The sequence below is a fragment of the Ammospiza caudacuta genome, chromosome Z (assembly GCF_027887145.1).
Source record: "Ammospiza caudacuta isolate bAmmCau1 chromosome Z, bAmmCau1.pri, whole genome shotgun sequence".
Classification (NCBI taxonomy): domain Eukaryota; kingdom Metazoa; phylum Chordata; class Aves; order Passeriformes; family Passerellidae; genus Ammospiza; species Ammospiza caudacuta.
Genome location: NC_080632.1, coordinates 28,349,316 through 28,365,094, shown reverse-complemented (window position 1 = coordinate 28,365,094; position 15,779 = coordinate 28,349,316).

The window sequence follows — 15,779 nt, the reverse complement described above, 5'->3', positions numbered from 1 at the left end:
GCTGCCAGGCTGCAGATCCAAAAGACTTGTGCTCAAGCCCTGCTGAGTCCTTCTGCTGGCACCTCTTACCATGGGTAGCTTCTCTATGATACAAATCACATCTGCAAGGAATCTCAGTGACTGGTCTATAGCTTCCATACTCCATGGTTACATAAAAGTCAAAGTTTCCTCAATTCTATTCTCCCATGAAGAGAAGTAAGATTATATTTTCAAAATCCATTGCTATTGGACAAAGTCCATTTTTACCTGACATTAATTAATGGCTAGAGCTTACATATAACGTTTCCTAGGTAAATTGCACAAGTCTAGCTAGCAGAATTAAATCAAAAATGGCAGAAATACTGTATCAAAAATGTCGTGGCCAGCAGGACCAGGGAAGTGATTGCTGCTTTTTGCTAAGCATTGATGAGGTCACACCTTTGAGTGCTGTGTCCAGTCCAGAGCCTTACATTTCAAAAACAACATTAGTGTGCTGAAAGGTGTCCAGAGAAGGGCAAGAGAGCTGGTGAAGGATCTAGAGAGTAATTTTTATGAGGAGTGACTGAGGCAACTGGACTTTAGTCTGGAAAAAAGGAGACTCAGGAGAGACCTTGTTGTATGAGGAGTGAATTGTATGAAGCAATTGGACTTTAGTCTGGAGAAAAGGAGAGACTCAGGAGACACCTTGTTGCTCTCTACAACTACCAGAAAGCAGGGAGTAGCAGGGTGGGGGTTGTTTCTTTTCTCCCAGATAACCGGGAACAGGACAAGTGGAAATGGCCTCAAGCTGCCTCAACCAGGTTGGAAGTTCAGGTTGGACATCAGGAAGAATTTCTTCGCTGTCAAGATTTTCAGATGTTGGAATGGGCTACTCAGGGAGGTGTTCATCCCCGGAGTGCTCAAGAAACAACAGGCTATTGCACCTAGTGCCAAGGTCTAGTTGACAGGGTCTAGCTGACCAATCAAAGGTTTGACTAAATGATCACATATGTCTTTTTCAACCTAAATTATTCTGTTATTCCAGGATTCTGTGACAAAGGCCACCTCAGATGCAAATATATTTTATTATTTGCAGATCTACGAAATTGAAATTATTTACCTGCTTCAGTCAGTAGTAGAATAAAGTCTTGTTACTAATTCTGTATAGCATTATGTAGTAAATTACACATTTTAACTTGAAAGTGCCCAATGACATTATTTATTTCACTTAATAAAGCCCTACTGTACCAAATACCACCTGGGTTTTTGTCCATTGCAGAGCTTGTTCTTATGTCAATTATTTTACATTAATATAAAATGTGCCAAAAGTAATAAATCAGCCAGAGCTGATTTATTAAAGAAATTAAGTAGAGAAATTGCTATTTGAAGGAAGGTTGCTTTTCTGTACATTATATTGTAATATGCATAATGATGTCAGCTGTATGGCTGACTAATCTGTAATTCTGAGCAACTGCTGTGTCACAGAATCATAGAATTGTTTATATTTAAAAATACCTTTATGATCATTGAGTCCAGCTGTTAGCCTAACTCTGCCAAGTCCACTCCTAGATGAGATGAGGAAACATGATTTATGTATATTTGGGCATGATTTCAGGCAAAAACATTATTTTACTGTGCAGTGACCTGCAATAAAAGTCTCATAGATTTTCTAGCACTTTTACCAAACGAATATAGTAATAGAAACTTTGTGAAATGTAAAGATAATGCAGACATTTGCATTTAAACACACTGAATTTTCTTTCATGAGATCTGACAACTTACTTGCAGTGTATCATTCTACCACGAAGAAAGACAATAAATAAACCCTTCTAATGACCATGATCTTGAGGAGTCAAAAACTATATTGTTTGTTTGAAATGTTTTTGTTAATATCACAGAATAGCAGATTTCTCCACTTACCTATTAAATGTGGAAAACAGAACCAAGTAAAGCAAGATTCATACTAACCTAATTTGAAAATCTCTCTAGAGCTCAGTATATCTTTCAATATTACACATTACAGTTAGTGTGGTACTGCATTAATATTTAAAAATAATGAAAAATATTTCAGACCACCTACAGAACTGAATATAAATTAGTTTTCAAGTGCTGATATTGCTGATATGTATTAGTAAAAATATTTATTTAAACCCCAAGAAGCTGTTCATAAAAATATTCTCACAAAGAACATTGAAAGTACTGAAAAATCTGTACATACAACTGATATACTTGAGTATAATGGGGACATGGATTCACTGGCTTACTGCATAGTTATCAAGAGAAAAGCTGCAACATTAACATGTTAATAAATAATTATAATTGTTTCTAATGGAGACACTGCATTGTCACTGATAAATAATACATACTTTATATCATGGTGATAAAGCAATTAATTTATGTCACCAGTATCCATAACTTGCTGTTATACTCTGGGATAACAAGTGTCTTTCTATTAGCTGCTAAATATTTAGAAGGACATCTTAAACAGCTTTAATTAAAATGTTTTAATTGTCTCTGAAAACCCCTAATGAAAATTACTATTGTGATAAGAGTGGCAAAGCCTTTCATACTGCAATCCCATAGATTTTCTTCATAAACCCCTTTCCTCCGAAGTGTGAAATTGATCTAGTTCTTAGGAGTGGAAAGAGTTAATAGGTTCGCAAAACCTATTATGCAAGTTATGGAATTTTTTCTTAAAAAGGATTTTGACAATGAAACCATAGTGGGTGGAATTGTGAGATTCTCTAACCTTAGAGCTAATGACTTAGACTGTGACACATTTTCTGTCAAAAATCAAGATATTTAAGAAATAAAAGCAGAGGTAAGATTTCCAATTGAAATATATCCCCCATAGAGTATTTGGGAGTTTGAAGTCACTGAACTCATATGACTAAGTTTTCAGAGCGCTGTTTCTTCTCATAAGATTTCCATGAGAAACGACTTGTGAGTGGATGGCAGTTCTTTGAAGGCTTTGAGTTTCATCTGCAGAGCAAAATCCAAGTTTAAACTAATCACTTAAGTAATTGAAAGTTGGCTTAACTTAAATAAATACCAACACCACTTCTTGCTGTTCCTGTTTATGTATTTATAAAGCAAGGCAGGTTCATTCTAAGCCTGGTATCTAGACTTCACTAAAAGTCAATTTCTGTTTAGCAATTTCTGGTTCAAGGTTAGAAAGATATTAATCTTTAATAAAAAGAGATCTGAGATTTCATGGATTCTATGCACAGAAAATAGAAAGAATTAAGGTTATATCAAGCTAGTTTTATTTTGGCTTTTCTTACTCGTATATAAGCAACCTACAATTCAGTAAGTAATAAAAGAGAAAGACAACTGCTCTCCTTTCTCATTTTTGTTATTACCTCTGTGTCCTTGCCATCCATTAATAAAAATAAGTTTAAGAACAGAACTAGGAATGGAGAAAAATGTAGATCAAATGAAGTTTGAGTTGCCTTGATTTCAATTAATATTTTGAAAAACAATGTTTGAAAATATAAACAGCATCCAAAGATGTCACCTTAAGAATATAACTGAGAAAATTACTTTCTCTGTATTGTGAACAACCATTTCCCTTCAATTTAAGGTTGGTTTGTGGTAGGTTACTCTTGTCTCTCTCATCAGCCTAACTACTCTGAATATTTCTGAAGGACTGAGATTGAATCACAGCTACACAGTTCAGACTTTTTCCATATTTGCAGACTGCATCTTCAATGTGCTCTTTCCAGATAGTTGCTTCTGGAAGCATTTAAACAGGCTATGAACTTTCATGAGTATAGAATGGTAGATGAGTTAGCTTGTTAAAGAAGAGAGATGCTGTTTCATCAGCAGAGATTGAGTAGTGGTTCTGACAGCAATTTTGGAATCCCTGATCTGTTCTGTGCCATCATGCTCTAGGTTTACAGTTCCCTAACCCATTACCTGTTTACTTACCCAACAACAGTTTCTGACATGTGTCTCCCATTGGCTGGCACTCTTGATAATATCAAAGGTCTGCAGCAGCACTAGCTAATATTGCCTTCAAAATTATGTCTGAGTCTTACCAAACTTCACAGAGGGAAAGAGGTCAAAAAAGTTCATGGCTTTCCTTTAAATCAAGTATAATGCACTACTTCAGCAAAATATTCTGTGTTCATTATGTTTATTCTGCATTTATGATAGTTCTTTTACAAATTGTGGGTTTTTTTTTAAATTATGCTATTGATATCCAGAGCAGTAGAAATGATGATAAAGCAAAAGGAACTTATACGCTTTTCAAATCCCTGGAACTTTGAAGGACTTGTATTTCTGAAAAGTTTTACAACAAATCCTCTAAACCTAGTACTTGTGAGTATGGTGCTGGGACTCTCTTTTTGGGATTTGGGAGCTGAAGTGTTTACCGGACGATACTGTATACTAGAAGCCTTCAAGATCACACACAGTTACCGAGAGGTGACCAAATTCTTCAGTGATGGTATATCTCTGCCCTTTGTGATGGTATATCTCTGGCTTGTTCTCTAATGGAAATGTACTCTATTTCTCCAGGTCCTGCTTTTTAAAATCATCAAATCATTGAATTATAAGAACCCTTCAGTAATGCAGTTACATCAAATTGCTCATAATCCCAAATTAAGACAAATGCCATATATAATCTATCTGTATTATCTAAACCATACAGCATTGTTCAAAATACTCATAAAATTCTTAAGCAGACAAAACAAATTCCACATCTTAACTGAAGTTACAATAGAAGGATTTTCCCTTCCTGAAAAAGCATCAGTCATGATTTCTACTTTGATGTAAGCATCTTCACTTCATCAAAATTGGTTCCAATCTCTACAGACCCACAGAGGATTTAAAGTGATAATCATTCATGACAAAAATCCATTTTTTCCCCTTTTTTTCCTCTCCTTAGTTAGAGGAGATACCTTTTCTATTTTTAATTAAATTGTTTACTGCCATAGTTAATTATACATTTATCATATTAAGAGTACTCGTTTGCATTTCATCTCTCAAAAATTCCCCATTTTTCCTGGGAGGTGTAAAACTCCCTTTCCTCCAGTTCATTACTACTTGGCATTCTTCATGTAATTTTTTCACAAGATCTTACACTCAGTAGCCATTTGTAGATTAGACAAATATATGATCCGAGGATAAGTGTTTTCTGCTGTCTATATAAAGCAATAAATTAAAAACTAGCAAACAAACAAAAACAAAGGTGTTGTGGTTTAACGAAGTCTGGCGATCAGTTGGGGTGTGGTACCCTGCGGGGATCTGCTGGGGCCAATCAACTGGCTGGTTTTGAAGACCCAATCAGCTGCCTAGTTTGGAAGATTGATACCCAGTTAACCAGTCAGCAAGCTAGTTTGGAGATTGATACCTGGTTAAACCACTTAGAAGAGCTAGATGAAAACATATTAGAGCTTAGAAGAGCTCTCTGAAAACACGTTTAAGGACAAGGTGGCCTATGAAAAGCTCACTCGACTTCCGGCCTCTGGAGAGGTGACTGGCTGGGCCTGGGTTGGTGCGCTGCTTGGCTGGGGTTTCGGCTGCCACCAGAGCATGCCGCTGGGACTGGCCTAGCACTGAGAGTGACCGCGTGGCCAGGACTGCTCAGCTGGACTCGGTGCGGCCAGAGCAGCGCCGCACGGCTGGAGCTTATCTTGGTATGGTTCACAGATGAACTTTGTTCTTCTCCGGCACCAGCGCCAGTAGTGGCCCCACGGCCGGTGCTGGGGACGGCCCTGAGGCCAGGGGCAGCTGGGGCCAGGAGTGGCCGCCGCCAGCTCGGTCCAGAAGTGGCCATGTGGCCGGAAATGTGTGGTCGCGGCTATCTCGGCATGACTCGCAATGGACTTTGTTTGCTTTGCCGCTTTTAGCCAGCCATGTTGTGAACAGAAGGACAAAAGCAGCAGCAGCAGTTTTGTTTCTTTTTCCTGGTGCCCCACATGAAGTAAAGGAGCAGGGGTGGTGTGGGCAGCCAGTGTGACTCACATGGTGGTGGCAAGGGACCATGTAATTAGCAGTGAGAGACTCAGTGCTTCCTTAATTGTGGAGCCTGCACGAGATCAACCTTTCAACAGTGCAGGACTCTGTAAAAGCTTTTGCAACTGTAAAAGCTTTTTCAGCTGAAACAGCTTGAAAACAAATGAACCTATGAACACTAATTCTCTCCCAAATCAGGAAAAGGAAAGGGTGAAGACATGTAGAGAAGACAACATGGGACACTATGAGGTCAGTAAAGGAGTAAATTCTAGATGGGACGAGATTGAGGAGTCCTACTCTTGGGCTGAAATTCTTTTGTGAGGCTATGGTGGAGATACATTTTTTGATATATCAGGCTTCATTTTTCCCATGTAATTAATGGAAAACATAGGGGAATGCATCATTCTCCTGCAGCCCATGAGAAAAGGGCACTCTTGCTGGAGCATGTGGAGGCTGGAAAGCTGTAATCCAATGGGAAGCTTGAACAGAGAGAGATGAGAGAGATAAGAAACTTTGTCCGAGAGATAGAAGAAGGAAAACCTCTGTTCCCAGAGAGAAGATAAGTTTTGTGTTTGTGCTAGAACAACTCATCCTTAAAATGGTATCCCATAAGTTGACATGGGCCATGAGAACAGCTTTGGGAAAGCTGCAAGGCATGGGAGGGACCTTCATACTGCAAACAGGTTTTCCTTTTCCGGGCAGCTGATTTGATGTGATGTTGAAACCACGACATAGCTGATTCTTGTGGAGAAGTCTCCATGGCATGGCAGGAGAGACTTCTCTCCCTAAGTGGACTGAAAAAAGTTTATTTTCGAGGTGGTAAACTGACTGAAAGCTCCAGGTTTTGTCGCTTTAAGTTGTCATTGGGAACAAAAAGGTGTGGAGGGAGAAGTGTTCTGGAGGTTTATTCTACTTTTCTTATATTTTTTTCTTTTAATTCTGTTAATAAAGTTTTCCTTATACCCTTTAAAGAAAGGTTTTTTGCCCTGCTCTTCCTAATACATATCTCACAGCAGGAAATGAGTAAGTAATTTCTAGTGGATGTGCTGGTGTTTGGCCAGCACTAAACCCACTACTTAAATTGCTGCGTTGGCCAGGAAACTCAGATTGGCAAACCGAAACCACCACAAAAGCCAAAACAGATGCTGTTACATTCCATTTAGAGACCAACTCTGTGCTTTTCTTCCACTCATTATCAAGACACAAGAAATTTAAATTATTCATGCATAAATTAAAAGGATGTGGGACTTTCTCTCTCTATGCTACAACATTTTCCTACAGTTAACCTTACAAATATGTGGAAGTGAAATAATTATTTATAGTTAAACTAAAATTCAAAGGTCAACTCAAATGAATTTATAGTTTTTTGCTCCAAAGAATTAAATAAAACCCAACCAAACAAAAAACGCCTAATACTTACAATCCAAAGTTACCCTGTAAATACTGTTCTAAAGAGAAAACATAGGGTGTCAGTATAAAATAGCATTTAAAAAGCCGCCTAAAAACAAATAAAATAATTAGGTAGCTATCATCCTTACTTGAAAACTATGCACTTAGGCTGAATTTTCAAGCCTTGCCTGAAATATGCACAATTTTACTATTTTAACACCAATTCTTGCTCATGCTTGAAATTTCCATCCCTGGCCTGTGCTGCTCCAGCTCTTATAGTCAGACGTTCCTGCTTCTATGAATGGTGGTAGTGAAACACTTTTGTAAAGAAAAGTCAATTCATGTGAAATGTCTCTGATGACTGTCAATATTTGCAGTTATAGTCAGCCCTGAAAGTACTTTCCTACTCCCCCCACGGAAAGCTTTGAGGATTGACCCAGGTCAGGGAATATCCAGCACAGGCAGGAAGGATAATGGCACACCTATTTAGCAGAGTTCAATTCTCCAGGCTGAATGCCGTGTCTCAAAATGTCATATTTATGGGACCTATTAGAGTCAAAGAGCCTGTGCCCAAGGATTGAGTCCTTGTGGAATCTTATACAGAGCTGGGCAAAAGTAAAAGAGTTTTGGCATAAGAGCTGTTTAAATATTAACCTCAAGTTGCAAAATGTATGCAGAGAGGCAGGGTGGCTATTAACTCTCCACAACAGCTTTTGGATTAGATACATGGAGGTACTCAACCTGACCCGCTGCTCTAGTACTGCTCAGCATTGGACTGACTACGTTAGTCAGATTATATCGAGAAGGGAATTCTAAATTCTAGGCTGTCTGTTCTGATTCATCATGTTCCATGAGAGGCACTACTCATTAAGAAGATTCTAAATGATGGAAAATCAAGCTTGGTAGTGGGATTAGGCCTGATGTTAGACTCCAGTGAGTGAAACTTCTTGGTTCCTGAAAATGGGAGAGAATGAAGGAGATGGTACATGTTGCCTTAGGGCAAGAATCTTGCTGAACTACACAGAACCAGGAAGAAAGTTTGGCACAAAATTGTCACTGCAAGAGGAAGACATTCTTCTACAAAAAGTGCAGCCATTAGATCAGCATCTGTCAAAAACTGCATGTGCATAGCAACAGAGCAGTGTCTTGTCCTGTGTGTTAATCACTGATACAGTGGATTGTGGGTATGTGTGGCATGGAGGAGTCTTCTGGGCTTTGTTCATCTGACTAGGGTGACATGGCAATCACTTAATCCTTGTGTAATACAAGTTCGGAGTGTGGAAAAAGTAGGAGTGGACCAAGGGAAGCTTCTTCCACTGACTTCCAGCGGGGTCACTTTTTTCCTCCAGAATGAGCATGGCAAAATAAGGCCAATTGAGAACATGAAGCAGGGAGGACGTAACAAATTATCATATGTTAAATTTCAGCTGTTGTGGGCAACTGACACTTTCATGATACAGAAATATGGGCAGCTACACACCTGAGGCAAAGTTGTGTGTGATGCATTTTGAGCAGTGATTGGCTCCTGTTGGTTTGATCAGTCCTGTTATATCGGCCTTGACCCCAAGGACAGAGCACAGTCCCAGGTAATTTCATTTACAGACACAGTAAATTGTGGGTTTTTTTTTCTTCTGGATGAACCTTGGAATTGTATTCTTCCTGTTCACAGGGCAAGGGTTTTCCCCTAGTGAGAAGCTTTAGACACAGCAATAAGGGCAACTGAGTCGGCCTGATTAATAACTATAGGTGTAAGTACTAGCCTCATGCTGTAAGAGCTTCTTCCATAAGACAAAGACAGCTGAAAAATCAGAGAAATAGAATTTCATTGAAACAGTGGCCACTGATTACAGAACACTGTCACTAGATTCACCCTGGCATGTGTATTCCGTATTTCCTCATTGGAAATAATCAGCAAATTGTGACAAAGAATGTTGCAGACAAATTCTAATCTAACACACGTTATAAAAAAAGAAAAATGTTAACAGTGCAGGTAACACAACTGCATACCATACTTTCATTCATGTAAGTATTTGTATATTTACACTTTTCTTCATATACATATTCATGTGCTGTAGCAAAAATACAAGTCAACCAGGCCAAGTAATACTTAACAGAGGAAATATCAAACAACCTCCAGCTCCAAAACCAAACAAAAAAGGCCCCCAAATAAATCAAAATAAAACTATGAAAGCTTGCCACTATATCCTAAGCTAAGAAAGTAGGATTTTAAAGGCATTTGACTCAGATAAGAAGAAAAACAAAGCAAACGATGAAAGGAAGAGAGTAGAATAAAGCTGAAATACTTTAGTTATGTTAATTTCTCTTGCTTGTAGCTTCAAGCATCTATAACAATCTAGCAGTTAATACCTTTAAAAAAACTATAAAAGAGAGAAGCAAAATTATTCATGTCTCCTGGAAAAAGAAAATTTCAACAATCAGATGCTTTTATTGCCTTATTTTCCACATTTCTTTCTATTGCCAGCTTTCAGGCAATAGGGTAAGCTGACTGAGGGCAAACAACATTTTTCAAATACTGCTTCTTAGCATTTTTTTCACCTGATTCACACATATAATTTTTTGTGTTAACAACTTGAGCACATTCATACTTGTGTGTCATAAAATAAACTAACTACAAACAGCAGTCCCTGTCCCTGAAACCACATTCCACTTTACTTTCTGCTGCTTGCCTGGAGAATTCTTATGATACACAAAAGAAAGTACACCTGGTTTACAACACTGAGAGGTGGTTGCTGTCTCATATCCTTTTTTCCCAGTAGCAAACAGGACACTTCAGCTCCCTGTTGGTAGCTAAAAGCCTCATGGAGTCACATTAATGTTCAGTAAATTGCCATGAATAAATAGACTAAATCATAACAATTCTTCTTAAGATGCATGTGTCACATTACACAGCCAACAAAAGCAATTGCTGCTGGGGAAACAGAATTCAGAGTAATTAATATAATAAACCTATGCCTAGAAATGTTAAAATCTTCAGTAACTGCTACTTTCAAGAACTTCAAAACAGGTAGAATCCTTTGTATAAACTGCACATTTATAAAAACAGGCAGTGAACTGAACCTTGGGCTGACTGAGAGTACACAGAAAATTTGATTTTAATAGTGATTACTTCTTCCACATTTTTTCTGTAGAAAAAATTCTCCACTAATTCCTTATCACAGACTGGGTCACTCTTTCCCTTAGTTGTTAATCTAAAGTCACCATTTTCATGGTGGGAAAATGTAATCTGTTGAGGAAACTACTCAAATTACTTCTCTCATCAAATAAATTTTAAAAACCCACCAAAACAACAAACCAAACCAACCATCAAACCAACCTAACTACCTGCCTACAAAAACCAAAAACTCGAACAAACAGAAAAAACCCCAAAATTTATGGCATACTCACAATAATCTTTTCAGCAAGGAAAAATATGCGCATTTATCACAGATAGCTTTTCTATCCTGCCTACATACCCTGAGTTTGTTTCATTTGATGTTTTCTTTATTTTCATGCTATGAGAGTACTATGGCCAATTTTTATAGATACAAATGTAGACACATACTTGTAACAAATTCTCAGATGTTCCTGGTGGATCTTATCTATAGAGATCACTGTCACAATCTGAAAAATCTGTGCAATTGACTCAAAGAAGTAATATTTTCATTAATGTTTTAACTGAGCTGGTCTTTTGGAGATACATAATGTATCCAGTGTCCAATTTCCTGATGTAATTTTCATTCTGGAAAGCCAGCATTTCTACTTTCACAACTGGATTTCAAGAGTTAGCTCTCACTAGAAAATAATAAGCATTTCTGATTATTTAGGCTAAAATTTACAAATCAGGAGAACCACCTAAGTTACCAAAACGTGTGAAAAAAATATGGTGAGTCTATTGAAGATAAACTTTCTTTTACAATCCAAAAATGGAAATACTTTCTTTAATTCTTATGCCCTTTAAAGTACATTAGGGAAAATACAATCTTCCCTCTGAACAACACAAATCCAGATCTTAGAAATAAGTTGGTTTTGAATTTGACTTCTTTTTGAAGTTCAGTCATGTACTACACATATATTCAAACCTAAGTATTCCCCACTCCTTCATATTAAGGAAACAGGATTACTATAGACAATCCATATCATTGTGTATATGTATGTATATGTAAAGGAATCAAATGAAGACTAAAGGTTTCAGAGAATTCCAGTATGTAGGAAGATATCAAATACAGTAATAACTACAATTAACTACAGAAAAAAGCAGATGATGATTTTATCAGGTATATATAATGGTTACTACTACAAAAGAAAGGTCAATACAAAATGTAGATTATAAATCTACAAGATAGTACCCTGAATGAAGTGCTAGCAACACATCTTTGAAATTAAAATTTATGACAAAAACATGCCTTGGAAAAATTTAAATATATATTGCTTTCCATCTAATTTTTAAAGCAAAGTGGAATCTTTCAAAAAAATGGAAATTGCATTTTGATGATTCATTTATTTTCATCATTAGTTTTCAAAGATCAGCATTTAATAATTTTCTGATATCTTATCAACAAATTGTACCTTTCCTTTCTCATCTTCACAGGAAATGTTCATACCATGATACCTATATGAGCTAAAATTGTGTGATTATAGCATTTCCTCACCAAGAAAATTGTTCCAAGTTAAAAAAGAATAGTTTGTATATTTGGCAACTGTTTTTTCTGCATCCTTACCAGCAGATATTTACAGTAAGCCCTAGATACTCCTTTATTCTTATAAAATAATGTACATCAATATTCAGAAAATAATAAACTAGCATAGAATTAAGCTCCAATATATTAATAGCAAATTCAGAAACTTCTCTGGTAAAACAGTTTAAGGAAAAAGTATAAATCTTAACAGCTTATGTAATTCTCTTTGCATTTAGAAAAATAGAAATTTGCCTGTATTTGTTTAGAGGGGTTGCTATAAGAAGACCTTGCAAATACTAAACTATGAAAAATTGCAGCAAATTTACATAGATTTACAGATGGGCCCATAGTACTTGTCAGGGATTATAAAGCACACAGATAATTCTTGCTAAAGAAATTTTCCAAGTTACAAACCACTGAAAATTATTTCATTAATAAAATTGCTATATACTATGTACGCTATATTGTGTGGTGTCCAGCTCCTCTCTGGATATCTTTTCAAACTCTCACCTCTAGCAGTAGTCTCAGTCCTTCATTTAACCTTCATTCAATAAACTATGTTTTGTCAGCACATCTAACTAAGGCTTAGCATCCTGCTGCTCCTGCCTTTTCCATCTTACTCCTTTTTTAGCTCAGCACTGAACTGTCACTAAACTGACTTCATCCCTTTAATGTGATTTCCATGTTAACTGGAGTAACGACCACTACACGCTTAGCAGTCTTCAATAATTTGAAATATTTTTCTCACTGTTAGGCTTTTATGAATAGATATATCTTACAACATGATACCTGAATATAGGCAGAAACATGGGATGTTTCATTCTGTTTCATGGAATCATCTCTAGGGATGTCTTCCTTTGATGAACTTTTACTGCAGCTTTGTTTGAATGCAGTGAACTAATAATACACATTTATTCTGAGAACGAGGGCAGTGTTCCACAATACTACTACTTGTGTCTTGCACTATTAAAAAGAAGAGAATCATACCAATGTTCTAGTTACATTTAAGGAACAGGAACTGGTGACTACTTCTTGGCAAAAAAATCACAGAATGGGTAAGGTTGGAAGGCACTTCAGACAGTCCTCTTGCCCAACATCCCTGCTCAAGAAAAGTCATCCTAGGGTATATTGCAAGTGTTTTTTCAAGGAAAGAGTCTTAGAAGCTTTTGCCACACTGAGTAATAGGATGATTTTTATAGAAAGATTTACAGATACTCAGTGAGTCTTTCCTTTAGTAAAGGTTCTGTATCTGCAAGATATCTTTCATACTTCATTATACGTCTGGCTGTAAGGCCATACTGTATTATGCTTTTACTGCCTTTATGTCTGACTAACCCTGTAAAACAAATGTGTCCTATACTCAACTCTTGTGTTCTATTTTTTTGTCTCAAGTCAGTGAGATTCCTATGGGGATATTGTGATAATCATGATATGGTAATCAGGTCAAAATCAAAAACCTTGTAATTTTTATGGCTGCAGATATCTTTCTACATCATTGTTTTTCAGCTGTAAGATTTTCTTCAAGTCTTTCTAAGAACAAAAAATTGACACTTCAGAGAATGAAAATACCTAGCATTTTTGTGGGATGAAAAGATAAAACAGAAATTAGTAGCAAATAATTCCTCCCTCACATCCTCAATCAGTGATTTTGTCTCACAGCCTAATGTGTAAATCAAACATGGCATGACTTTCCTTGAACTCACAGATATATTTATATTTTGTTGAGTCGACTTTTTTACTTACTCATGGTTTGGTTGAATTCTGCCATTCATAAATTATACATCTAATATTTCTTGGAAGGTCACAGTGGCCAGTAGCCTGATCCTGCTCATCACAATAGACATGCATAAAATAATTATTTAATGTAATATGCAGGAAGAAAAAGATTGGACTATATGTTCTTCCACAATTTTCTCTGAATTTCCTTAGTATCTTAATACAGTTTTAAAGGATTTATAAAAATTAACACCTCCAAAATCCCTCATGTATTTTTCATTAGAAAATCCAGCATTTGGTAGTTAGCAAACTAACTTCTAAGTCAAGTTCCCTAATTTCTGAAATTTCAGTTGTCACACATTCAGATACGATCCCTGGAAATAATCCAGACTGCTGTTATGTACCTGCTAAAAGTTTTCACTTCCTTTATTTATTTGTCATATACTTATGCCAAAATGTTATGCCCAAAGGTTCATAGTCTATTGTCAATTCCTGCTTCAATATCTATACTATTTCCCAAGATCTCAGGTGCTCTACCAGTCTAGTTTAAAATCATTGATTATTTGGCAATCTTACCATTTTTTCCTCTCTTCTATATGTTAGAAAACAATGGGAGGCAACCTGGTATTTGAGAAATTACATTAGAAATTGTTTTTTAGAATCAAGAAGTGTAAAAATTGGATTAGCCCTTATGGTCAGCTTACAGAGGCACAGTAAATTAACATGCAATTTTCACATCGCTACATACACATAATGACTGAGTTGGCAGAATTGCGTCTAAATCTATCATTTCTTCCCCTTCTATCTTCAAGCATCTTACCCCTTGGTGACAGTGAGATTTTCTCCCTTGAAGCCAAGATTTTACTAGTAGAAGAATTTAAGAATTTAAAGTAGTAGAAGAATTTGAAATAAAACATATGCTCAGCATGTGAAAACTTGAAAAATATATTATGGAGAAAAATGCATTCAGGTGTGCACTAAGCCAGACTTTTTCTCACTTCAGTGAGTTTATTTGGTGTTTCCCCCAACTCATTCACATGTAAGAGTCTAGAGCCTCTTGCAATTTACTTTTATCTCTATCCACCAAGTCGCTACTATATCAGCTGTGATAAGCTTCATCCTGCTACTCATATAAAAACTTCAATACATTTTTATTTTCACACTTCCAAGTAAAGAATGGTTAGTCAAATATGCAGCCAGATTCTATTTAATGTAAAACTGGCTGATAAAGATAAAATCAGATTCATTACACACTGTGTGAAAAATCATGATGAATAATTTTGATGATGTTTTTTCATTTTGCCTCTAAATTATGAATGGTCAGAGGACCTGTGACTGTATGCATAATTCAACTTTGATCACTTTCATATTTTCTGTAATTTATCCTGAGAATAATCTGTTCATACTTATGTATAACATTCTGTAAAATCTTTATCCATGTTCTGGGGTTGTTTTTGCAGTTACTGGTAATTTTTTTGGTAACCAAGGTTGACAAGATTTTGTGAGAGTATTTTTTCCCACATAAAGATTTCCTATTACAGGATATGTCTTAGAAAGCAGTGTCTTACCTGCTATTATTCCAATATGAAGTAAGACTGAAATTAAATAATTGATCATGGAGCTTTAAATGTCATGACTTGATATGTCATCATTAAATTTCAAAAGTTACAGTTAGGTCACACAAAAGGTTGTCCCATAACCAGGAGCAGCCAGTGTCACAAAAACATCTAGACCCTGTAGCATGGCAGGTCTGAGGGTGACAGCATTGTTCAGAGGCAGGGCAGAGAGAAGAGGGCCTGAAACCTAGACCAGGAATACTGAAGTTTCCTGGCAGGTAACAAATATGAGCATGGCCTTTTCTTAAATTTCATCAGGGTTTCATTAAATCTAGAAAAAACTTGCATCCAATTCTGTATTGCCCTTGGGGCTAGTGTCTACACACCATAAGGGTGCAAACTTATCCAGTGCAATGTGTTCATATCTACAATGTTTTTTAAATGGCCATACTGTTTGAAGAGATCATGAGACTGCTGCAGTAGAAAAAGAGATGTCTAACGTTCCCAAAGGTGTCTAGCATTC